The 23886-nt window shown below is 44.1% G+C and overlaps 1 long non-coding RNA gene across 1 annotated transcript; it reads right to left on the reverse strand.

Moving 5' to 3' along the window:
* Window positions 1-16810: 16810 nt before the first annotated feature.
* On the reverse strand, window positions 16811-22984 carry LOC109284439 (uncharacterized). Its single transcript, XR_002091893.2, has 3 exons — window positions 20269-22984; window positions 19076-19146; window positions 16811-17754 (listed from the first exon to the last, which is right to left on the reverse strand). It is a non-coding gene; the product is annotated as an uncharacterized LOC109284439 (long non-coding RNA).
* Between the last annotated feature and the right edge of the window lie 902 nt (window positions 22985-23886).

A 23886-nucleotide genomic window follows, 5' to 3' on the forward strand; every position in this document is an offset into this window, starting at 1 on the left:
ATGTCCAAAAGTGCCTAAGTGGATTAGGCAGACAAGGTTCCTTGGGTGAATTTGATATCTTTTATTAGACCAACCCAAATAGTTGGAGAATATTTATTAAGCAAGCTTTCGGGTTCAAAAACCCTTCGTCAGGCTAAGGAAGTTTCAGCAGTTGGTGTGTGCTCTTCCTGGATGGAATGAAAAGTGGATTAGGACTTTTAATTAAATCTGTGCTACTATGATAGGTCACTTAGGGCAATGGATCTTAACCAACCCACCAATATGCAAAGGGATGCAGTTTTCAACACTGCTTCACCGAGTGAAAATGAAGTTGCTGTTGCCACCGTAAATGCCTTTATACCTAACTGTGCCGTGAGATTATGAAAATCTAATGAAACCTGCTTTGAATCATAAGAAAACATAAGTGGTTTAATAAAACAGTCATCTCTTTCCCTAACCTTAGGAAAATAGAATGTCATCCCTGCTCACTGTACCGTTCAGTAAACTCAAGGGCCTGCAGAGTTTCAGCAGGCAAATTCTTGCTTTTTATGTTAAAGTCAAAAGACCTTGAATGTGCTGTTTAAATTGAATTTGTACATAAAAAACCCAAAGTTCTTTAAAAGAGCACATCAATAAAGTAACACCAGGTTTGGCTGCCTTGTTAAGGATTAGTGGTTTTAATCCGTTTCAAGTGTGCATTGGGAATTAGAAAACACTGCTGAGATATTAATAACAGGTCATTCAGTGTGCACCCTTGCATACATTTAAAAGGGCTGGGAGGAGTTTTTATGCTGACTGTAGAATGAGCTGAGTAGATCAAATAAAAATCTCATTCAAAGGCCTCTGTGAACTTAAGACATTCAGGATAAAGCCTGGTTTTTTCTTCTAGAGGCTGCATCCATCTTTCCTTGTTGCTCCTGTCACTAATCCAGTGGTAAAGCAGGAGTATAACTCTTACACCTCTGGAGTACCACAGCACAGAATGGGAGCAAAATGGGACCTCTTGGTTGTAGCCAGTTTTTATAGTCTATAGCAATGGTTCTCAACCCATGGTGCGCGGGCCGCATGAGGCCCAATCAGCACACTGCTGCAGCCCATGTGACATCCCGGTAAATGGATACATAGGAAGTAAGCTGTGTGGGTGCAGCCCACGTAACACAAAGAGATGCAAGTATGGCCCACTGTGGCAAACAGGTTGAGAACCATTGGTCTACAGCAATGTGTCGGTCAGTTGTCAACCAATGCACCATAGTGGTTAATGTGAACCTAATTCATATTCCCTTCAATTAATATTACATGATAGTGTACGCTGGGAATGCTTAAAAATACACATTCATATTTTATATTTAAAGGTTTAAACGTAGGAGGAGTCCAGGCACCTTTCTCCAAAAAAGACTGAGTCATACTCCCTGTTTACACTGTATAGTAAAATCAGGCACTGTACCTGTGGTGGCAGCTAAATATTCTGGTTTTAAAAGGGTAGGTCTCCTTTTCTTGCCATCTTAGAAAAAAAATATCAAGAAGTAGTTTTCATTCAAGCAATGCAATCTTTTTTGGGGAAGGGATACATTTAACTCTTTAATTATAACAACTTGCACATAAAATCTAATTATGCAAATATTGTAAACATGACAAACTATACATTTGGTAAGAAGAAAAATGCCAATGTTGAAGAAGGAGAGAGAATCTGCAAACTCAAAATAGACCTCAAGGCAGTAATTCAGATTTATGCCAGAGTTATACGCCAATCACCCATCGTATTTTAATCTCCTGCCTCTAAATCCAGTTAGAGACAGAGGACCTTAGTTTGTAAGGTAAATCTGCAGTTTGGAAGATCAGGCCTCTGATCAACCACATCCTTCCTGTGTGATGCTGGGCAAGTCAGTCAGGCTCCCTGTGACTCATTTTCCCATAGTAGGGATAATAACACTGCATACACTGTTGGGAGGGTGATACTTTAAAGACTATGAGAAGCTCAGATATTTCTGTAAATGGACCTTAGAAATAAATTGTGCTTATATAGACCACATTATTTTATTTATCAGAAATAAAGGACAACATATTAAAATTTAGGGAGGTAAGGATTTCAAAATCATCTTCAGTCTCAGCAGTTTAATCATATGTAAAACAAGTTATTTAGAGGAGAAGTTCTCAAGCTCACTCCACTGAATCTCCACCCTCAACCCCATCCTGGCAATTTTTCCACAACCCTTTGCAGAAATGAATGGCACACCACAATATTTTTGGCGCAGCAGATCCTGTATGCAAATGATTCCTTCCCTCCTAAATAAACATGCAATTTTGCTGGAAAAATAATTGGCATTTTGGCATCTTCAAAAAGTGTAAAAGTAGGTCTCAATCTAGCATTAAATAAACCTAATGTAACTAATTACCATATATGTGCAGATTATTGAGATGGGTGGTTTTCTAACTGTGCTGTACCGTATGCTCTTCTGCACCCTGAAAGAAGAGAACAACCATTTTGCAGTGTACTCAGGTCACACCCCAAACCTTTTCCCTCCCTTTCCCAGTCACCACCCCTACCGTGCCCATTAAACTTAAATCAGTGATCACAGCCTTACATTAGATTCCCACCAGTTTGGAGGCATCCTGCATGTACAGTAATATCAAAAGCCATTTCTGTTCATTTTAAGGCTCCTTTATGCTGCCTAAGTCATATGAGGCTTAAGGACATTGAGAACTTGCCCATAGCGTCCCATCTTAAATGAGCTGACTGGAACTGAGTTTGCATGGATGTTGTTTTCTAAATTTTTGCTTTTGCCTGTCTAGACTCGCCTATGGTTTCACTCCCTGATTACATAATACGGCGTCTGCTCTGCAGCATGACACACGTGCATTAGCAAGAGGGACCTATTTCACCTTAACAATGTACACATCCTATGGGCACTGGAGAATAATTGCCATTATTGCCTCTATAGGTAGGATGGTCATTGAAATGACAGCGTGGTCTATGCTGTGAGGCAAATTATGTCCTGTTGCACTGGAATAAGAACCAGCACTCCAATATGACTTATTTAGACCTGTGTTGCATGTGCAAGGCCATATACACAGCTACTTCTCCTCCCTGAAGCAGATGCATACAGAGTAGGTAGAGAGAGAGAGGGAAAGGACAGTCTTGGCACCATCCAAACCATACTCTTAGTAAGACTAATAAGTGAATGCTTGTACAAACCAACAAATGACAACCACAGGAGGAAGCAAGGGAAAAAGGCACGACTGCATTTCTGCCTCTCAAGCCCACTAAGGGCACTTTCATGGTGTCTGTGTTTACACACTGCCCCTTCTGCACAACTGTTTCTCAAGACATGCTCTACATACAACCATAGTTAAACCACATAAAAAAGAAGAGATAGATACATATTTCTGTTAAGTTGGTGCTTCTGTTGCCGTGACACAAATGTAAAGGATCTTAGACTTATGGAAGGGCTTTTAAATTGATCTTCAGCATTTCAGGAAGAAAATTAAATACCTTGTTGTCTTGGAGACCACCTACAAAGAATGCATCTTCCATAACAAAGGACTGTACATCACTGACTAAATGAGTTTTCCAGAGCTGGCACCTTTAAAGCTTTGCAATCCGTACAAATGTTCAGCCTTTGATAAACTACCTTAGTCATTTAACCTACTAATTGGTTGTAACTCTTAAAATGTTACATGGATTGTTTGAATCACATCTTGCAACATGGCGTGGTTTCATTGAGCATTCTCCTTCTGACTTCTCTGCTGGGCAATTTATAAAAAGTTCTATGCAGAGCTGATTGTGCAAACACAATCAATATGGATTAAACTGCTTTTTAAAAATTCCTCCTCCTCCAAGACTATTATGGATGAAATTTGGAAAGAGGCTTGGACCACAGGAGAACATAAATGCTGTAAATCACAGTGTCCTGACAACATGAACTCCTGCACAGTGTTTAGATTCCATTCTTATGGCATTCATCATCACAAGGAAGAGTGCAGAGACGTACCATTTGTTGCGATTTCCAAACACTTCTAAGCATTTTCCTTTAGAACAAAAACACGACTTCATTAGCAGAGCTGAGTGAAATAGTATATGCAAATAAATATTATTTGAAAAATTCAGGCCAAATTCCATGGAAAGTTTCAGCTGAAAAAAGTAAAATGTTTTGTTTTGACATACTGAAACTTCAACTTCAAAATGATGCTTTGTTGAGCTGAACTCAATTTTAAAAAGAGGGTTAAATGAAGCATGTGGTTAAATTAACTGTTTTGTTTGACCTAACATGAACTTCTTTGGGTTTTTCATTTCAGTGGGAAAGCATAAAAGAATTTTCATTTAAAGTCAATCAGAACCTATTTATTTTCTTTTCAATGCATTCAGTTATTCACAAGCTTAGCTCATAACCCTAATCCAAGATGAGAGCAGAATAAACTTGAACTAAACTTTCGTTTTCTGGTGTTGTTTATACCTGGTTCCCAACATGTCTGTTGGTAATAGTAATGCACAGATTTTAATTGGATGGGAGCCTAAAGAACACTAAGAAAATGTTAAGACATTCCTGACCTGCAGGATTCTTTGATGTGTTCTGAAGGCCTTAAGTTAGCTCTTCAGAAGTATTTTAAGGGTTAAGTCCCCTGTAGCAAGGATGGCTTAGCAGTGTTCAGAGAGTGAGGTGAACTCACTAGGAAGAGCTTGATGGCAAAATATTAAAAAGGGGCTCTGAGCAGAACCTCAGGAGGTGATGGCTAATGGCTAGAAAATAATATTTTGAGGTTTGCTTTTGGGAATTGGCTTGTAGGTAAAGTAGAACAATGGTCCAGGGCAATGGCAAGGGTTAATTGATTTCTAAAAGCCTGCTTGTGACAAAGTTTCCTTCAAGGCCCATTGTGTCCAAAGCTAACAGGCACACAGGCTGGGCAACTGAAGACATGTACCACACTGTTTCATAACATGAGATAAGATGGCATTAAGTCATGGTGCCCGGCTGCAAAGCCTTTGGGCTTTCCAATTTTGGTAAAGAGACCAAATTAGGAGAAACCAGTAAACAACCAAATTAAGATGTGTGCATGTGATAGGTTAGTGACACAAAGGAATATGCTGGCAGAACAAACCATGGATAGTATGACAACCACAGGGAGGCTAATCAATGGTACCCAGAGATGAAGAGACATCGGAGGGAAGAAAGGATACAATAGGGGGGATTTCAGAGCAGCAAAGCGTTCCCAACCCAAGGCCACCATGGACAGAGGGCCATCTCAACCCATCTCACCCACCCCACTGAGGTGGGGGGTGGGCCTTGGCCCTTGACCTCCAGGATGCTGCCATCTGACATTCAAGAGAGAACCTCAGGCTGAAGCTTGCATACTGGCCAGATGTACCTTCCCTCTGTGACAGCTCTAGGACTGATAGATATAGAATTGTTTGCATTATTCTTATCTGCTATCACTGCGTATCAATAAAATGTGCCTTTTATTGAATAGGGAGATCGCGTTTGGTCTGAGGGTTTGGGTCTTCCCAGAACAAGGTATCTGGGTCATAAATCCGGTGCCAATAATGGCCACCTGGTGCCTACTAAAGGGACAGCTAGAGGGATGCTAGACAGCACATACCCCGAAAGGCTTTGAAGTCCTAGCCAAAAAATCATGGCTTTGTACAGTTTTGGGGTACCAGACAGAAAAGCAGCTGGCTCCTCCTTTTAGTGCCAGAAACTCCCTCAAGCACAGCACTGTGAAAGACATGTTACTTGATAAAGGCAAGCTTGGTGAGAACTTTTGGCACATGTACACCTTTACAAATGTTTCAATATCTAACAATCAGCAAATCTGTTGCCTGAGGCATGCGTCATCCTCTCTCCATATCACTGTTCTGATGCTTTTTGGAAGGGGGCATTCAAAATAGTCATACATTGTTCTCCTTCCCTGGAACACATGGAATTGCTTATTTGTCCCATTCAGCAGAAAATGTTAAAGGAAAGGCAACTTGTGGCAGGCCCTCGCCTCACTCACTGCACCGCTGATGTCCAGCTGGCCAATTTGCAGGTGTCTGGGCAGGCCCTGAGTGGCCAGAAGAGGGACTGCAGATTGGTCCAGCCATTCAAAGCTCCCAGGATAACAAGAGCTTGGCTGCCACATCTGGGGGGAGAGGGAAGGAAGAAGCACTTGCTGCATCTCTGGAAGTCTTGCCCGTGGCTGGCACTGATGTGATGCAACCACATGCAGGAAGATTACTGGGCAGCATGGCAGCTCAGACCATGGCTGGTACTTCCCCATGGCATCTGGGCTACCACTTACTGGCATCGAGGTCGTTGGAGACCCATCTTGGGGCAAGGAGCCCTGACAAGCTGGACAGTACTGCTGAAGACCAGATGCCTGGGAAAGGAAGCCTAGGTCCCAGTGGAGGAGTTGCCATGGACAGACCAAAGGACTCAGACCTACCTGAGAACCCACCCACATGGGACTTTGGCAGCAGGTACACCCAGGGCAGCTGGGGAGGGATGAAGGCATCCCAGGAGGCATCAGCAGGACCAGCAAGGGGGAAGAACCCACCTGAGAGCTCAGTGGTACAGCCTGCCACATTTGAATGGGGCTGGACACTAGATTTCACAGCCAGCCAGTGTCAAGACCCTAAGGGTCATGGGCATGTGAGACAACTCCCCACGAGACATTATAAGAGGTGGCCAGGTGCCAATTGACCCAGGGCACCAGTGCTCTTAGGGATATAACTCTCAGTGAGGGAATCGCATGGCAGCCATACAAAGTGCCCCACATGTAGGTGGGGGTGCGGAGAAGAGGCATCAGATGCAGTGAGCATCGTCGCCCTGCTCACTCGCGTCCCTGAAAGAATTTCAGTTCATGTATCGTTAAGTTGCTAGGTTTTCAGTTGGAGACACCTGAATCACAGTCCTGTCAAAAGCCATGGAGGCAATTCTTCTGGGAAGAACAGATGGTACCTGTGGCATGTCCAGATCTTACCGAGACCAAGCCAGATCACCCGAGTGGAAAAGGGTGGGGTCTAGGGGGGGTAATGAGTCCCACAAAAGAAGCACCATTCAAGGCACCCAGGACCATTGAGAAACGCTGAACAACCTCAGGTAACATCAAGTCGTGGCAGGAGAGTAGACCCTGGTGCGGTATGCTTAAGTGGGCAGGGCATGCTATTGGTGGCACTGTGAGCATAGGCCCGCTACACAACTGATAAAAAAGGGCAGAGAGGAAGTTTCCTTGCCCTACATTTGTCCATATTACTGAAGAATGCTTCCGTAAATGTAGCAAAACTTTGTTGACACCTTAAAAATTTCTTCAGCTAAAGGAAAGATTAACTGCAACCAACTCGCTCTGCTTCCTATTGATCTGTTCACCCCTACTGGTTCTGAAATAAGATGCTGTTTCTAGGCTGGGAAAGAGGAAGTCATAGAACCCAGCCTGATAGGCAAGAGGAAAATCCTTGCTGAGTTTAAGTATATATTTAATTTGTTTTCAAATTGATCTTTGACTTTGAAGAGGTTCATAACAAAGTTGAAATACATCAACTAAAATTAAGGTATTACTTTGCATTATCCCCAACTGGAAATGGTTTTAAAGAATGGGTTTAATGGAAACAGTTATTATACTTTATCAACATCGTCCAGACTCACTTTCTTAATAAAATTTCAATAACTCACATGGACTTTCTGTGAGTCAAGGAAGCTGACATTATTCCAAAAAAATAATCAAGTTCCCAGGTGGAAGAGGAAGTCTGATGGGTATCTATGCTGACATAAATGATGAAGCCTCTAAGCTTAGTTCCCCAAAATAATGGTCTGGCAGTCAACTAAAGACTGCAAGCACCTACTCTGGATTCCTTCAAAAACAGCTGGATTTATTTCTTGCTGGGGTCACTTGATCCCAGCTGACTTCCTGCCTATGGCGGAGGGGCTGGACCCGATGATCTCTTGAGGTCCCTTCCAGCCCCTAATGTCTATGAAATCTAAGTCTATGAACTAAAGAGTTCTTTCTTCCCTGACAAAGTAGGTCTCCACAGATTGTTATTTAATTCTGCCTTCATAAAATAAGTAGTTTGTCTACCGAAAGCCAGTGAGAGTTGGGTGCCAAACACACAGGTGGGATTTTGGAAATCCGACCTTTATCAGTCCTTTTGGTTTTTGTGTAGCAGAACAACACAAAAGCAAGTTGATAAAAGCCCAGATTTACATGACCTCTGATTTGTCCCCCCAGAGATAAATCTGCTAATGTACATTTCTCGTTCCTTATAGGCTCATTTTTCAGTAAACTGATGGTCCGTAATAGATTGTAGATTGATGGTACACTCTATGCTGAACACGTGCTCATCTGCTTTACAATGTATTGGATACAGACTGGACATGATTAGAGATATACAAAACACATACTGACAACTTCATATTGCCACCTGTAGATGGCATGGGAATACCTCCTTATGTGAAGCACTTTAACTCACTTCTATAAGCAGCATTATAAGTATTTAAATTTTTATGCATCAAGTGGTTCCTGAGGGGAATATAACATGAACTCACATCAAAACTCTATAAAGACATTTACATGAAACACTGAAGGTTCTAGGGGTCTAGAAAACCTTCGAAGTGTCTACCCTTTGAATAGGATAGATACTTAGGAAGGAAGGATGCCAAAGGGTAGTTCACTTTGATTTCAATGAAGCACTAATGTAATAAAGATTTCTCATGGTAATCCTGGCTATACAGGGAAGAAAAATGAACCAAAATATTACAATCAAAATGGGGCTAATAGGAAAACACTAATGGAGCTCCAACCATGCAAAGCTGTTGCAGAAGTAACACCAGAGCCTTAAAATCTTTGCTGATGGAATTGCTCCAAGTGGATATAGTCTAATTGAAACCAAAGTGACAAGAAGCATGAGGGCTACTGCTGGACACAGGGTAGAACATTCAGTTGTGTTGATTGAAGGGATTTATGTGCTTCAAGGTACAAACAGGCAACTTGGAGGATTTGCAAAAATGCCCTTGTGACTTTGATTACAATCTGCAGGCAACCACTGAGAGCAAACATGACAGATTATCTGTAGGCAAAGGATGAAACCTTATTTGTGGCAGCTGTATTTCAAGTTTTGAAAACATACCTACATTATGCAATTAAATTTGCATGTATTAATTTCCCCTCGTATTATGGCACAGACTTCATCAGAAGAAAGTATTCCATCTGTAAACAGACAAATTCCGAATTACCCTAGGGTAAGATCCTCAATTAAATATATTTTCTCCTTAAAAAAAAAAAGAGAAAGATGAAATGAACTGGAAATGTAATAGGATAGTCTCATTTTAGAGCATGGAAATGTATTATACCATCTTTGATGTGCACAGAAATTACATGCATAAATTGCTATGCACCAAAAATCCTTTCACAGTGCCTATTGTTAAATGCAGGTGCTAACATCTTTTATTCTATATGTTTAAAGGAAGTAACAAAACACTTTTACTTCTTATATCTGAAATACACCGATGCATGTTCCATATCTCTGTTATCATATTTACTCAAATATAAGACAAGGTTTTTTCCCCCCCATAAGCATGGGGGAAAAAGCCCCTCAACTTACATTTGCATACAAGAAAACCTCATTAAGCATATTGTCTGTCATTAAACTGCTACCAAAAGCAGCATGCGCTCAATAACAGAAACAACTATGAAGTTGACTGAATATAGCCCAGTCCAAAACAACCATGCTTTTGAGGTGGGGGAAGGAAGGGAGGGTGGCCCTTAAAAAACCCCCAGAAAACAGGTGGGTGTCCCCTCCGCAGGGAACTGGCACTGAACCTGGACATATTGCAATACAAGGTCAGCACCGGGGAGGGCCAGCGCCAGCCCTGACACTCTCCTCTTGGTGCCAAAAATGCTACATTTATTCTTAGACAAAAAGGCCAAGATGCTAATGGGAACCTACTGCAAGGTGTTTCTTCACTGGGTTTACATGTCTGGCAAACATTACCAAACATCTGTGTAGATGAGAGGTTCTGTAGGCCCCTCTCTCAGCCCATTGCATATGATCAATGTGATTCTGCCCTCCATTACCTGGAGTTGGAGCAGGCAGCCCCATCCCTTATCTGTGTATAAACTGTTGGAGTGTTCCAGGAATAGTGACAACACTCTTTTCCCATTGAGGGCTGGGGGTCCATTAGCACATGGATCCTTTGCAGGGGGTATCCAGAGTGTACACACATACTGTGCAGTGCTGGACTGGGGTCACCATGGCTTGAAGTACTGTTGACTCTGCTGGGGCCCAACCCAATCAGCTATATAATAAATCATGAAATTTTTCACTTTGGATTAATATAATCTATAGTTTGTAATATGTATAAGTAAGTACAAGAAGTGCTGCTGAAAAGTGTGTTTACAGAGTACCTGTATTGTACAGAAACTCACAGTACTTTGCCAAAAAATAAAAGTAAAATGCGTCTATTCTGGATGAACTAAATTTATCAGGTACCCCTAATATTTTGCCTATATGAAAATTACTACAGGTACATTTATTTCAAAGTCAGTGGGGTGTTTTTCATAGATTCATAGATGTTAGGGTCAGAAGGGACCTTAATAGATCATCAAGTCCGACCCCCTGCATAAGCAGGAAAGAGTGCTGGGTCTAGATGACCCCAGCTAGATACTCATCTAACCTCCTCTTGAAGACCCCCAGGGTAGGGGAGAGCACCACCTCCCTTGGGAGCCCGTTCCAGAGGTGGGGTCCCTTGTGTTTTGGTCCCTTGTGTTTCAAATTTGTCTCTTTTCTACATGCTTAGAGAGAGAACAGAGCCTGAGCAGAGTCTGACAGTAAGGTGGGGAAGAAGCCGGGGGGCGGGGGCTATTTTCCCTGCTGTAGCAGTAGGAGTGGGGCAAATTCAAGACAAACCTCCAGTAATTAGATTCGATACCTAGAAAATGATAACAAATGTATAAATCTTCCATATATCAAATCTAGTTTGGGGGAGAGGGGGGGGTGCATCTTATATTCAAGGTCATTTTAGATGCCTATAAATATGGTAATCGCCTTCCCGTTCCTATATGTGTCTTTTTTTTTGTCTTTTCATACAGTTAAAAAGAAAATAAATGACGGTAAAACCAACAATAGGCCTACAACAGTAAAAGTCCACACTGACTTGGAGAGAATTCCCCCCAGGTAGATTCTGTATATTCCAATCTACATCTGTTTAACGAAGATCCTTTCTCAAACCCTACCATAGCCTGGTTCCTGCTCCTTGAGTTATATCTGTTTTGAAACCAATGACTGTCTAATGTCATGGTGCCCAGTGTCCACCTCTAAAAAGTAGGAGCCCTGGTCTCAAAGTCCCTATTAGCCTGAAGAGAATCAAACCAACATCTTCCATTTTCCAGATTTTCCTAACCACCAGGCTACATCAGGATCTTTCTTGCTTGTTCTCCTTCTCACCCCATCAAGTCTTATATTCTTGGCTGCCTGGGATCCATGCCAAGTTTGGACATAACCTAATACTACTGCACACAACAAAGATCAAGGAGTACGTCTCCTGTGACTTCGCTGGAAACCTCCGAGCCTTTGTGCTACCAGTGAAGCATAAATGTGGAATATTGTATTCACCATGAAACTATTAGATTAAAGGAAAGCCTGGTGTTTACTATAGCAAAAATGGGGTCACTTTACTAATCCTCAACCACTGTTTGAGGCACTTAATACAGCCTTCGGAGCTATTAGGCAACCTGATTATTTAAATCACTGCATAGCGACAGCCTCTTACTCATGATGAGAGAAGCTGTCGTTTCTCTCATGGACAGTACTGCAAAAAAGGATGAACATTAAAAAAAAAAAAAAAAGATTGCCACATCACCCAAATTGTGCCAGTGACAGAAGAGATGGACACAAGTCATTTCATCAGTGTTTCCCTTCAACATAACCAAGATGATATGCCAAGCCTGAGGTTGAGTCACGAATGAAGCATATGTTACCCAGTTCCCAGGACTTTAAATGACTAGATGACAATGCTTCCTTCTCAAAAGGAAGGTCTCTGGTTCAGGAATGAGTCTAAGTTTAGGAAAAGAGGAATTTCAGTTTGAACAGAGAGGTACCAGATTTGTCTGCTCCTCTGATTATAACTTGGCCAAGGTTTTTAGTATCGTTGTCATTAGAGCTTAAACGTGGAAAATAAAAGTGGAAAATAGGTGTGCTCTCAAGTCTCAATTTGGAAAGCTCAATGAGCTTTATTTAACAGCTCTAATAGTTACTAAACCAATTTTCTTCAAGTGTAGCTCATTTCTAGAGACTTTCTTTGGGTATTGTGCTGAGATGGCACTGCCTTCTGACTTATGGTACATTAAGGTGAACTTATACACATGCAGGGAGGCTGCTCCAACGTGCTGTAAATCCAGAGCGTCGGGGCAGACCTGATTAATCGAGTCTGCTGGAGCATGGAAATTAACAGAATCCAGCAGCTTCCAGCATCAAGTGTATGAGCATCCCTGCACTGAAAAATGGTGGCGGGATGCTTTAAACTAAAGCTCGTTGAATGAGCTTTAGTTCAAAGTGCCCTGCCGCCATTTTTTCAGTGTGGGGATGCTGATACACATGATGCTTGGACACTTTTAGCTCAGCTTGCTAATTAAAGTGCCTCCCTCCACCTGAAGCATGTCTACAAATGAGTTAGGTTACCTAACACTGGGTGCATCTACACAGTCATTAATGCGCAGTAGTTACTTGGATAACCACGTACTAAATAGTTGTAGTTACTGTAGTTACTTGGATAACCACGTACTAAATCAATGTGCAGTAACTCACACTACTGTGCAGTAGCACAAGCGCGTGGGTTTTTTTGGACACCTACTGCGCAGCAGTGCATTATCGCAGGTTTTGCCTAACAGGCTACTACGCGGTGTTATTAGGCTAGTACGCAGTTAGCGTCTCATATATATGCACCCAGCGATTGGTTTGCATCATGTTATGCACCCTGTTTACTTACAAATAGCACACCCTGGAATATATATGCACCATGTGTTTGAGGCAGAATAAAGAAAAGAAGAGATCCTTCCTTACAGTAAGTCACTACGTAGCAGCAGCTGGGGAGCTGAACCTGCTCACTGTTCTGCTCCCTGTGTCTCACTGCAGATTTTATTTTTGCCTTTGCCAGAAAACTGCTCTTACCATGTTTCTGTCATATAATGTACACTCCAATTTTCAGCACATGGCTTTTAGGGACAAGGTATGTATTGTATGCAAGAAAATATCGTAGATCCCTAAATGAAAATTTATCCTGAGACACAGTGAATCTCTTATTTTAAGGGTTGAAATACTGAAGGACAGACTTAAGGTTGAGCTCTACAGTTTGGAGTGCTTGACTTCTCAATGCCAGTATTGCGATAATGCTGTGTTTTTTCCCCCTGAATAAAAAAGGTATATGCCTCCTATCCCAGGAACCCTGCTACACCTATTCAGTTCTCCTTCTTTTAATAGCACATATATTCTCACATTTTCTTTCAGGCCAATTTGATTTTAGTAAAATAAAGTACAAAACCAATACTCCACACCCTCATCTTAATTTGTGATTATCACCTCCTTATAAACCAAATCAAAACAGATGCCTTTCACTTAATTGTTACAGGACTGGGGTTTCCAGGGAGCACACATTTCACCTAAAAATTATCTATTCAAGTTGTAGTACCTGCGGATTTATCTGTCACATTGAAGCATGATCTGAAGCCCATTGAATCCATTGCAAATCCTTCCATTAGGGTTTGGATCAGACCCAAGACAGGAGCTGGAAATGCTTCTTGCCATTGCTTCCCAGTGTCACTGGCTACGATCACGTACTTCCTAGAAAGCGTGGACTACAAGCAACTGTGAGAAGTCTAGCGCTCACCATGAAATATATGGAAGGCCAAATGTCACAAGGAACGGACATATCTAACTTCAGAAAGCTTTTCATTGTGATGCTGGAACCATTATGTCTGGAACAACATCTGTCTCCCTACCCCCGGCCCCTGGTTCCTGGAGTTCCCCTGCTGTAACTGCAGAGAGTTTCTTTTCAACTCTGGTGATTTTAGGTAGGTATTCAGAGCCCCTTGAGTTCAAGCAGCTTAATAGCCAAATATCTCAGGAGCACAAGGATTTCAAGCCTACTCTACCAGCACCCAGACTATATCAGAGACCCATATGTAAGCTCAGAATGTAGATGTTGGCACTTTGGGGTAGCCCAATAATTCCTTTTACCCCTTGAGCATGCTCGGTTCCTGACCGCTGTAATTATACCAGCATACACAGGGCCAGCCTGAGGATTTGGGAAAGCATGAAGCAGCTTGAGTAGCGTCACACAGAGAGATGAATATTAAAAACAAGATTAAAATGTCAAAGTTCTTTGAACTCAGTGCTTAGTCTACTAAACCAGGCTGCTTTCCAATTCCTGAGATGCCCCTCGCGGCGGATAAATTCACACTTAGCAGAGAAGCTGGTTCAGCTTTGGGCAGCCAGGTGGAAGGCAGTCTGTGGTGACCGGTATAGCTCTCCTCTCCATAGCCACAAACCGTTCCATGATCTTCCCCAAAAATCGAAGGACCTCCAGCTCCCCTGCTACCTCCACCAGTTCCACCATAGGTTACTGAAAGGAGGAACCATTAATTAAAAACAGGTTCTTTAGAAGGGAATTAGTGGCAAACTCCCAATCCTGGCAACTGTTTGATACTGTTGAAGCTACCTGTGTAAGAAAAGGGGCCAAAAGCTTCATCTCTTAAGAAATACACCCACCAATGCCCTGACCTTTCTAGTTTCTCACAGTAAGGAAGAAGATGCACATCTTTAACAGTGAGGTATCTAAAGGTTCAACTGGCCTACCAAGGCAGCTGGTGCATTCTCCATGACTCAAGTCTCTAAGAGATAATGAAACACGTGGAACTCGACAGATTAATGCTGAGTCCGAGGGTCGTGGAGAAGAGCTGTAGAAAATGAAAGTCCCAGGATCTTGAAGATCCTTCTAGCAAGAACTGGAAGGTAATCCTGGAGATGAACCAGGATAATCACACGGGGTTTAGCCATTTCTTTCTAGGGCCTCCATTCTACCGTCCATGCTCAGGCTGGTACAGTGGTCCTACGCTCATGAGCAAGTCCCACAAGGCATGAAGAAGGATTGCAGAATCAGATCCGCCGGGAGCAGGGGCAAGCCTTAAAACCCCTACAATTTGACTAAGGCAACTGAGTTGTTCTGATCATAGTTCTCATGACCACCTCCTCACCCCTTTATGATAACTAAACCTATTCTATAATAACCAATGGCAACTTTGCTAGCTAGTTTAGTGAGAGCAGAGAAGGTAAAAAAGAGAGTACAAAGAAGAAGGGAACTCGTGTTGCTAAGACTTAGTTTGGTTTGGAAGTGGGAGGTGGGGAAAAAAAAAAAATCAGTGATTCCACTGCCAACAATTCAGGAGGCATTTTTCCATATATCTCCTCCCGTGGAATTGAATTACAGCAGATTGCAACTCCAGCTACGAGTGTCCACACACTCAGCCTCCCAGCCCCAAATCAGGTCTCGCAGAATATTCATTCCTTCTGCAGCTGTCCTGAACTACAAGGATCCAAGTAATTCTCCTGGTAAAAGGGCTTTTCCAAGACCTCAGCGAACATCCGAATTCTCTCCAGTCCAGTGCTCTCCATATTTACGAGAATACACTTTCTTTCTGGTTGGTGTCCATATGAACAAGGTCCAGCTCCTTTTGCTACAGCAATTTATAAAAGAGGGATTCAGGGTTACTGTTGCACCAAACAGCAGACTAAAGGGCAGGTTCAATGATGAATGGGAGGGATCAGACAATCAATTACAATTACTGCTAATAGGATTTCAAAAGCTATTCCACAGAGCGTAGTGCTGACGGTTTACACCAAACTCTGGCTTTCACTGCAGCTGTAGTCTTTTTTTCTTTTTTTTTTTTTTTAGCAAGAACACTCATTTAAAAATGCAGTGCACCATTCACCACCTTGTTTTTTGGATCATTGGCAGCTCCTCAGTTTTTGCCAAATAACAGCTTTCATTTTAAACTATCATAAACTTACAAAGCAAACCCTTGGCATGGGAGCCATTTGGAGTGCTGCCTTCCGAGGTCCCTGACAGCCTGAAATACTAGCTCTACAAGAGGTAGGAGTGAGCCCCTGTCAACCTAGTTAACTATTTCAGGGCCAATCGCTTAGTGAGAATTATCAGCAACCGGGCTCGTCTAGTGAGGCTGTATTTCATGGGACCTACAGAAGACCAAGGGAGGCTGCTAGGTCAGTGGTTCTTGACTTTTTTTTTTTAGACTCAAGGCAACCTTTGTTACACTCAAGGCGCCCCTCAGAAACAGCCACTTCTTAGTTTTCACTTGTTAATTAATTACAGAAAAGTAACAGAGCAATTGTACTGCTGCAAATAATTCAAATAGACCTCAATGGGTCTGAATGTTTTTTAACCTTCTGGAATCCTATTTGAAATCTGTGGGTTAGTCTTGAGAGCCATGTGTGCCTATCTAACAGTGCTAATATTGCGTGGCATACCACAGCATCCTTGAAAGGCTTTCCGGGTACCACAGCAGCAGCCCCAGAGGCACATAGGCAGAGAAATGACTGATTTGCAAACCCCAGGAAGGCTTGCATGTATACTAAGCACAAAGCTGCTCAACACTCTTAAGACCGAGGTGCTTCTAAGCATGCTCTGAAGCATAATGGTAGCTGCCTGCCAGAAGTGTAGGTATCTACAAGACTTGGAAGCTCGCAGGATTAGGTTGCACCTGACCAGGGGGCTTGAGGACACCTAGGACCTGCTTACATCTCTTTGTGAAGCCAGCGCTTAAGGATTTCATCATTTGAGGAGCCCCATCCTCATGAGCGCTGAATTGTATTGCCTTTGTTCACTTTTTGCATTAAGCTTTTCAGTGGTCACGTCTACATGAGATGCTGACTGCGCAGTCATTACTATGCAGTCATTTAGTACTTATTTATAAGTACTCTGTTACTGCAGTCTTGCTGAGGAACAGCTTTTTCATGACGCTGGCTGTACAGTAACTCATGACTACTGCACAGTAGCGTCGCCTTGTGCTTCCTGCCACACGGTGTTATGGACTATTGTGCAGTCGGTGTCTTGTGTAGACATGGCTAGTTTGTGGCAAAATACTGCATTAGCTGCTAGGAAGCCGATGCAACCTATTTGTGCAACAGATGCAACCTAAACAGTCTGGCAGGACTGAAAGGATGAGGAAAGGAGAGGATGCTAAAAAGCACTTAACTGTGTGAACTGATTTGCATGAATATATAATACAAAGTTATTAGTTTAACGGTTGTGCTAAAACCTTTTTTCCCCCTAATGATTTCATGATGAGATGCTAAATGTAAGCATAAAAAAACCTCTAATAAAGAACTCACAAAACTGTTTGCTTCTGTCATTCTTTCCAGTGAACAACGTTTTAATTCCCTCAGGAAGGCAGCAACCTTGATTTTTTCCATAAAGCCGCTGTCTTTTGAGAAAGTCAGTACAACCTATAAAAACCACAACAGAAATGCAAGAGAGAAGATCTCAAAATGCTGGCATTTCTCTGCCAGACAGTGCTCAATTTTAGACCAGTTTATAAACAGAGGAGAAATCAGGGTGGAGTCAAGTATCCAGGCTGTAGCCGTATTGGTCTAGAGGAAAAGGCAGGGCATTTTCATAGTCCCACTTGTTCCGGTGACGCTGTGCATGCCAGCCGTGTGGCCAGAAGGACATGCAGAAATCTCAGCCAACGTGGCAATGCTTGGCTCCCAAGGCAGTCGCTCTGCTCCAAGGATCGACTCTAAATAAAGAAATTTAGACAACGAAAACCTTTGCTGCTTGCCACAGCTCTCCAAAGAGAACATGCACCACAAAACTTACAGCAAATCTGCCTTGGGGCTGAATGGAAGGACTCTGAGGCCAGATTAAGAACAAGAATTACCAGGTTGGCTAATCAATGGTTAGGGAGCTGTAACAGGGGCCTGCTCAGGGCTGATCTCCATGGCCTGCCCACCTATTCTTGGGCCAACCACCCGCCTTCTCACCTGCCATGCCTTGGTGTTAATAATTAATTAATAGATGTTAATTAAGCAGGAGGCTGCCCCGATGCCTGGGGGCATTATCTGCGGCTCCATTCCTCCCCTCAAGCCCAAGCCTCACAGATGGCATCTAGGTGTTCTCGTCGCCACCGGCCCCCACACTGGGACCCAGAATCCTTCTATCAGGACCCCTCCAAGATCCCTCCATTCAGGCGGCCTACCCCGCCTTCATTCGGCTATCTAGCTCCCTGAAACTATTTTCCCCTCTCAGGTGTGGTCCCCCCCCCGGGACCTCTGGCTACCAGCCCTGGCCCACCTCTAGGCCAGTTGGGACCCCAGGCCCCCGGCTCTTGGATGTCCCTCACGATGGGCCCCTGGCCCTTTTGACCGTCCGGGTCCTGGCCCCAGCATGGGCCAGTCGAGGGTACTCTCTCGATCAGGTCGGAGTCTCTAGCCCCTCTCTCTCTCCTGGGGTCTCTGCCCTCTGAGCCCTACACACAACGGGGTTACCCACCTGGCGGTGAGAGCTAGGGGTTAAGGCGCCCCAACCCGCCTTTCACCAGGGTGGTCACTGGCCTGGCATTTCCTGGGGGCTCCCACACCACTAAGAGCCCCACCAGGCCACCCACTCCCAGCAGGGTGCAGTTTTAGGTCATGCCCAGGACCAGGAGCCTCCTGACTGTCCCCTACAGCTCCTCCCTTTCCTCCAGATGATCTCAGCAGCCCTCCAGCCAGGCAGTGTTGTTACCTCGCCTCCAGCAGCCAAACTGCCCTGTTTATATAGACAGCCCCTGATTCAAAATGGCTGCCTTCATCAGGCACCTGGTGGCTGCCAGCTCCAGGCCCTTAAAGTGGCAGGCACACACAGTGCCATGCCGCAGAAGCTTTGTAAAAGCAAGCTACAAAATGTTGACTGATGTTAAAGGGGAGTCATTGGAAGGGACTGGAGAGAGACAGCATGGTCTAGTGATTCAGACACTGCATTAAGACTCAGAAGAGCTGGGGTCCATTCCTGGTTCTGCCACTGACGTGCTGGGTGACCTTGAATGCTTGGTTGGAGCAGGGATGTATGGTATGTCTTACCGTGTGTGTCTTCACAGAGCCTAGCGTGAAGAGGTCCTTATCACAACAGAGATCTTGAGACGCTATTGTGCCTAGAGGAATAAGATGTAATTAAAGTTTACCCTGAAAGCAGGAATAACTTTCCAAGAAGCTGTGCATTCATCTGTTTGACTGTTACACTAACAAACCACGAAACCAGCCATGACGAGAGATGTGCCCCCAAATGGATGGTGACAGGGGAAAATAAAGGGAAACAATTGCAACTTGGCAGCAGAACAGAAGTGAAAACCCAAAACACAGTGGAAAGAAGCATGTCAGGTCCAATGCACAAAGGTACATAAGTAACTAAAAGAACAAAGTACCCCAGGGCATTGCAGGCAGGAAGACACAAGCAAAGCTAAAAAGATTTCATACTTTATGCTCCAAGTCCCTGATAAAACAACAACAAAACTTATGGGCCTGCTTCCATCAGGAGACTTGCCAGCCCCATAAAATCCTCACTTGCTTCCCAGTTGTGTTATGCATAGTGATGATGATACCCCTAAACGCTGTGTAGAGAGATGTACTGTCCAGCAGGAAAAACAGGGTTTACCCAAAAATGTGGGGTGATATTCTCCCTGCTGCTATTAGTTTCAGAAGTGACTGTACCTCTTTCTACCCAGTTAAATGGAGTATGATAATACTAGCTTGCCTATTTTATAGGATGTAGTGAAAAAATAATATCCACAGAACGCTTTCAGATCCCCAAAGTGCAATATCCTAGGAAAGGACAATATTATTATTATTGTCATCTAAGCCCCTGCACAGCACACCATACCACAGCTGACCACCAACGCTGCACAGGGTCTCCAGGGATTTCGCTCTTGTTAGACCATAATCTCTGAAAATCCCCCGTATTCTGCGAGGCCATGATATCCCTGCAGTGGAAGGAATGCCACACCAAAAAGTCCTGCAGTAAAGTGCAGTTCACTTTCCAGCATCTCTCTTGGTTAGAGTCCACGCCAACTTGCACTGGCCTCAAAGTGAGTTAGAACCAAAGAGGCGTTGATTTGAAAACTGGTGTCTTTATGAGGAGCAGTGTACACCTAGCAAAGGTAGTTCACAGTCTTCCCAGTCACAATCCATCTCCAGCTCCTGGCTGGTGTTTGGCAGGTACCAAACCTTGCCTGTGCCAATATGCTTAGGAGATGGTTTCTGAGCATACCTGTACCTACCCCCAACTGAGGATGAGCTGTGAAGATTGCTGTATGATGACGGACAGGAATGATACATAGGCATCGCAACCTGGCTTTTATCTGCAGTGGGAAGGAAAGGATTCAGACTGAGTCTGAGGACAAAGGTTGAGCTTTCACAGCTGGCAGGGAGGAGGGAAAAAAGCTTGCCTTTGACATGGAAATACTGAGACACAGGCAATCCCGTAATGTCATCAAGCCATTTGTACAGTCATGTCGCAGAGAAGAGCCGTGCACTTTAGTCCTTCACAACTATTCTTAGTCCTGTTTCTTGCCAGCTATCAGTCTATTTGAAAGGACAAAAGGATACTTTATAGACAAAGTGGATGTGGCAGTAAAACATTATAGACTTACAGGAGCTACTATGCATAATACTCTTCATTGCATATTTTACAGGTTTCATGGAATCAGGAGCATGACTATGTTGAATCTCATACAGAGTTAGCTCACAAGTTATAGCTGATACTGTGCGTGGAAAAGGACATTGGGCTTTGCTAATGACAGTAACTTAAGTACAACTGAAATCTTATTAGCTATTCCTAGTGAGATGCCATTGCAAATTCACAGGGAAGATGACAATCAGCAGCATGTCATTCTAGCTGATGAGGAAAGGAGTTACTGATCTCCTGAGGATAGACGGAAAGGAGAAGGTCAGCATCTATCTTCTGCGTTTCCTTTGGAGACATGCAGCGTCTGGGGAAAATAAAGTTATTGAAAACATTATCTCTAGGACAGAGAGGAGAGAAAACAATGAAACTCCTGCTATTATATAACCACGTGTTTATACTGCTGATCACCCAAGACAGTTAAGGTATTAATAGCACTCTCCCTTTCTCTCTGCTTCAGAGTTGTATATTTTGTGATCAGACGGCAGCGTTGCACAGAGGGACCTGGGTGGTTCTGAATGGCTTTATCCTTTGCACACAGACCAAGGGCTCTGCAAAGTTTTAGGCCACTAGAAGACAAGGGGGGGCTCAGCTAGTGAGGCAGAAACCAGCAGAGCTGAAGGCCATGAGTTGCCACTGAAGTCTTTACATCAGTCACTGCCAGCAGGCGATGATATCCCAGTACTCCCCAGCCATCTCCCCTGCTAAGCAAGCGTAGGGCAGCAGGGACCAACCTTTTTAGTTAAGAGCCACTAATTAGTCCAGTAGCCTCCCCCAGTGCAACTCCAATCCCTTTCCCCTGCCTGATCTGCTGCTCTGAGCCTTGTCCTCTCTTTGACCTGCCATGTGCCACATACAGAGGCAGCCCATGTCACGTGTTGCATGTTTGCCACAGGCTAGACACCCCTAGTGTAGGCAATACTGGAGTAATTTTGCGTACTGGAAAAAGCAAAGCAGAGGTATTAATGAAATGCAGTGGACTGATTGCTAACTGGCATTTAAACCCCTATCTTTTGAAAATTCAAGTGTGAGTGCGTTTTGGGGTAGACACTTGACAATGCTACTAGCTTCTGCTGAAATAACAGAAAGCGCCCTGCTTCCTGTGGTCCAAAGTCACATGTTTATTCTGAGTCTCAATGTTTGCAGTTGTATCCTGATCCAAGGGTACCCCAAAAAGACCAATGCCATGTCAAGAACAAATTCACCCATCTCCTGGGATCGGCCTTTACCGGCCCAGCAAAGGACTGTGGGATTTGGCCAAAGGACAGATTTTCTATTTGGGGGGTAGGAGTATTTGTAACATCCTTCCCTTCAAAAAAATAGTCCTAGGTTCCTTCATAATCATTAAAATAATATTTACTCAACAGCTAAGCAAATAACATTGGCCTTTCTTGGTAATTAGCCTTCAACAGATGTTACACACTGAGGCTCCATTCCTGCAAGTGACTATGCAGCCTGGCTTCAGGGAGGCTTACTCCTAATCCAGGCTGCTTCTTAGTCTTAGGAAATATGCTTAAAATCATCCAGACATCTTCTAAATGGGGCATCCCCAGCTGCTGCAAGACTGAATGCACCCTCCAGTGACTGTGAAATGATAAATCCCACTCTTGGCATGGATTGCAGGACAGATTGCTTATGTTGGGCAACACGTCTTCCACAAAGTGAATGCAGAGTTGGGGGGAAAGGGAAGGGTTTGAGCAGCGAGCGTCTTTGTTCCAATATTTGTGGTAATTATCCATTGATGGCTGAGGAAGTGTTCACGAGCTTGATTCTAAAAATAAAGTGGAACGGGTAACAGAGTGCTGTGAAAAATAACTACTTTTACATCAGGAAAAGAAGCGATCCTAAGAGTGTGCATGGGAAAGCTTCTAACCATCTGTCTCCAATACCATATATCTGAAATTAGACTTATGGGAGTGTCCTTACTGTAACATGAAGGGACTCTAGTGTGCCAGGTTTATGAGCCTGTACTGTACCTCACCTCCTCTGGGCGCTGGCTACCACTGCGGCGTCATGTGTTAGTGCGTTTAACTCTATACTCAAAGGCTAATGCCGTGCAGAGCCAGCCACTCCTCTGGCAAGATCACACAAAGATTACGCCCCTTCCAGGATTACCCAAAGTCAAATCAAACCTACAGAGAAATAAACTCTTCTGCCCTCCTGGGCTCAATCCTCAGCCAGCTCTTTCCCTGTCTCAGAGTGCTGAGAACAAAAATGCTTCTAAGACAGGGGTAGCGTGCCAGAGCATGGCATGTGAAGGCATTTTGCACACACATCTTGGGGCAGATGGCAGAGAAGCTGAGGGGCCCCAATCCTTGTTGTGGCAGCACAGCCCCAGCCCCTTCCCTCCCATCCGATCCAAGGCATACATGCACTTGCTGCCAGCAATGAGCTGGGCTGGGGCTCCGCAGACCCCAGTGCAGCTGCTTGCAGCCTCCCTGCCACCTGCTGCAAGCAGCCTGCGCTCTGTGGCAGGTGGCAGGGGCCTGGGCCAGAGCCTAGGCCAGCTGTGGCAGGCAGCTGGGAGGCTGCAAGTGGCTGCACCAGGCTCCACGGAGCCCCAGCCCAACTTGTTGCTGGTGGCGGATGCACGCACGCCTCGGGATGGGCGGTAGGGAAGGGGCCAGGGCTGTGCTGCCACAACAAGGATCAGGGCCCTTGCAACTCCCCTGCTGTCCACCCTGGCATACCAACATCTTACAAGTCAAGGTTGCAGGTGTTTTTGGCACTCTGCCCAAAAACATTGCCAACCCGTGTTCTAAGCGATGTGCGCTTGGACAAGACTAACAAATATTTCTTGTTGGGCCTGCCTTTCTACCGGGAAGCCCTGCTAGGGAACACCTCCCTCATTCTCAGCCCTTGGTCAGTCTTCTCTTCTTCCCAGCCAGCCTCATCCCAACTGAGCACTCCCTGTTTGCTTTTTCAGGGAAGCCCAACATCTTGAATAGGTATCACTGCGCAATACTGGTTAGGCCCTCAACTGCCCATGAGTATTTTCCTTAAACATGGGGTTTATACACCGGATGGCATAATTCTGGGGAAAGTATGACACGTACTCCTGAACGCCATCTACTGTCATCTCACTAGGAACTAATAAAACTGCAACCCTGACTTAAGAGCACTGCTGTACAGGCAGTCGGGAGTGCAACTCCTACTGATATGCCCTGTGCTGCAAAGCAACTGCAGAACACCACGTACCCGACTGAGACCACTA

This window comes from Alligator mississippiensis, chromosome 8, assembly GCF_030867095.1.
Source record: "Alligator mississippiensis isolate rAllMis1 chromosome 8, rAllMis1, whole genome shotgun sequence".
NCBI classification, from domain to species: domain Eukaryota; kingdom Metazoa; phylum Chordata; order Crocodylia; family Alligatoridae; genus Alligator; species Alligator mississippiensis.